Genomic DNA, 3438 nt, shown 5'->3' on the forward strand with positions numbered 1-3438 from the left:
TTTTGTGAACAATGATATTACAAGAAATGAATTATTTACAAAAAGAATATTTTTTTTTTCATTTTTGAGAAAATGAACCAGACAACAAATCGAAACATTTCATGTCTTAATTTTAAGTGACCTTTCAATAGTTTAAACAAGATCAATGTTACTTAAAACCACCTGAGACGATTTTTGTTTTAGAAAATCCATACCTTTCCCATTTAAAAACCAAAATTAATTACGCAAAAAATATAGTATATTTTAAAATTAAAAATGCTGATAGATATATTTTACAATTACAAGTTTTCATTCATCCTATTTATACACATAGATAGTCTTTTTATTTTTAAAAATCATTTATTTTTCCCCCATTCACTTTTTTTTAAAAGATTTAGTAATCAATAAATTATTTCTTTTGATGTAAGCTTTGTAAACATGACCACTGAATAAAGCTAATTGCAACAATACTTGAGACTTAATTTATCGAGTCAAAGTGATACTTAATTTCGTTTTTTCCCATCGGTTTCTCCTTTTGACAAAATGATAAAAGGTAGTTGTTTGAATTAACAAAGTATTAAAATTTTATAATTTTTCTGTTGTATACAAATTTTTGTTTGAAGTACTTAAAAATAATATTTAATTTTCTCTTTTCAGCATCGAATAATTTATTATATTCTTATCTTTTTATTCCTTTTTCCCGTTTTCATTAGTTACAGCATACATAGTTAGTTCTTCCCAAGTTTCGATGTAAATTTCATTTTGAAACTTTTTTTTTTCAAATATTTTTCTTTCTGAACTATGTAAAATAGAGACTTTACGTACCTCGAAATTCTATTTTGAAATTATGCTTTATTTTACACAAGCATAAAATTTTTAAAAATAAATAACTGTTGAAAACCGTTTTAAGAATTTATTTTAAAAAAATGTCCATATTGTTGAAACTACTCTGCTGCTAAGAAAGATTATTATAAATAGCTCTGTTTAGTCTGAGATTCCGTAATTCTACCACTGTTTTGTTTCTAAATTCATAAATTTACTATTGTGTATAGTTTTAAGCTTTGCTCATTTTTTTTTTTTTTTTTTTTTTTTTTTTTTTTTTTTTTTTTNTTTTTTTTTTTTTTTGCTATTTATGTTTAACCTTGTTTATGGATCTAGCCTAAATTTTTGTTGTAATCCAATGAATATTGCCTCATTTTTACCTATTTGATTTATATATATTTAATTTACATACATTTCATTTTTAAACTTTTTCTTTTGTTTTAATGCATTTTGCGAGTTTATAATAGAATAAAGGTCTTCAAAATGTTGAGTATCTAAAAATTGAAATTTATGACGTTGTGTAGTGGGATATTCTGAGAATTACGCAAATTCCAAGTTAATTAGAAATTTAAATTTAGAATTTATAAAACCAATAAATATCCAGCTTTAACGTACTATTCCGACGATCATTTATTCCAATTTTGAAAAGAAATTCGGAAATTACTTAATTATTATCTCATTTTTTGAATGCGGTAAGTTGTATTTGTATTTAATCAATTTCTTTATAATCAATCACTTTATTAAAATAAATTAGAGGGATACCAAAATGACTTTTGTGCTATGTTGGCGAAAATGGCCAACAACATGCATAAATAACAATTATCTTTTCAGTAATTTTCAAAATATATAAGATGGAAAAAAATTTTTTTTTTCAGGAGACTCGAATTAGTATTCTAGAGATTGCTGTACCGACCACAGTACCGACATAAAGTATTTTCTGTGGTAGACGGATGATGGATTAGAATCCCCTAGCCTTCAGGCTAACTATGGGATAGTTTGGAGGTTTTCCTCTCCCTGTAACACAAACGCGGATTAGTTTCCTGAAAAATCTTCCATGAAAGCAAGTTTCTCCCAACATTTGATAAAGGAGTTCCCTTGTCTTTTGCATTGGGTTCGAAATACAAGACTATGGACTTGAACATCGGTAGTCGTTAATTGACGATTGGATTGGCTGTTCAGCGAAATTTTTTAAAAGAATATATACATAAGATTAGGATCAGTTTTAAACTTTTATTCATATTTATAAAAAAAAATTGCGTTTGCGTAAAACATTAAATATACATCTTTATTTATTTATTTTTTTTAATTTAGACCTATTCGTATAAGAGAGTCATTCTTTACTTGAAATGGAAGAGGAAAAAAATACGGACACGAGCTATTATCAAATTTTTGTAACCTTATTAACAAACATGTGTCGGATATTTTAAGCGCAATCTATCCGAAAAAATGCAGCAAGAAAAAAAAAGTTTCTAATTTTATTTCTGAGATTTTAACAAAAAATGTTGATGGTGAAGCTTTTACATCTTCAACAAAAATTTGCAAAGTATTATCTCTAATATGTTGATGAAAATCCACTCATCAGGTATAAAGTAAATATTTGTCTTCTTATTATCTATCCCTCTTTTGATGTTATCTTTTCGAAACTAATATCTTAAAGACACTTGGAGTAGCTTAAAATAACACTTAAGTGTACAGCATTCGCAAGTATATCCACTTTCATAGGATTCAACAATAAAGTTAAAATTGGGGTTAAGCAGCTGTGAAACAAAAGAAGTGATGTTATGAGTAAATTAATTCAAATTTATGAAAATTAACTTTGAATTGAATTGCAGCTTCAGCGATTGTACCAATCTGTGACCTAATGAAGGAAAACAAATAATTTAATCGATTCTAATTTGAACAGTAATTATTCTAAGAATAACAATAGCAATGGGAACTAATGTTTTCTTTTTGAATATAAAGAGATAGTTTGCTTTAAATGATTTAATCTAATAAAAATGAGGTATGAAATAATAATGTTATATATATCTTCAGTACACTCTTAGAATTTGATAAGTTAACCGTTACTACTATGATTAAAAAAATATATATATATACAGTTCCCGTATTTATACCGAACTTAACAGACTTGACAATGATTATAAATTGCCTTTTCTCACCTTTAAAAAAACCCCACTGCCCGCAAATGTAAGGAATTTTAAAATTAGCTGAATAGACTTGCAAATTTATATGGTTAATATGGTTATGTTATAAAGTTTTAAAAGTGAATTCCATGTAACGCCGTACACGCTCTTTAATGCCGTTTGCAGCTTAAGGTTAAGAACCCAAATATCCAGAGTTCAAACCAAGGCTACACCGAAAAAAAAAATATCTCGTTATTAGAGAAAACCTAACTCTTTAACTACTCGACAGACTATTTGCTAACTATTTGCTTTGTTTCACGGTGTTCGCGTTGATTGCGAAGCCTCTGGAGTAGACTCACCTAACTTGTGACAGCTTGAGGATAGCAGAGAAATTTTGGCATTTTTACGAAAGCACAAAGTGGCAGAATTAATGTGTGAATTCATAACATCTTCTCTTAAGTTGCTCAACTTTGGGAAATGAAATACCACACAAGAATATCATTGAATGATTACA

This window comes from Parasteatoda tepidariorum, chromosome 2 (genome assembly GCF_043381705.1).
Source record: "Parasteatoda tepidariorum isolate YZ-2023 chromosome 2, CAS_Ptep_4.0, whole genome shotgun sequence".
NCBI classification, from domain to species: domain Eukaryota; kingdom Metazoa; phylum Arthropoda; class Arachnida; order Araneae; family Theridiidae; genus Parasteatoda; species Parasteatoda tepidariorum.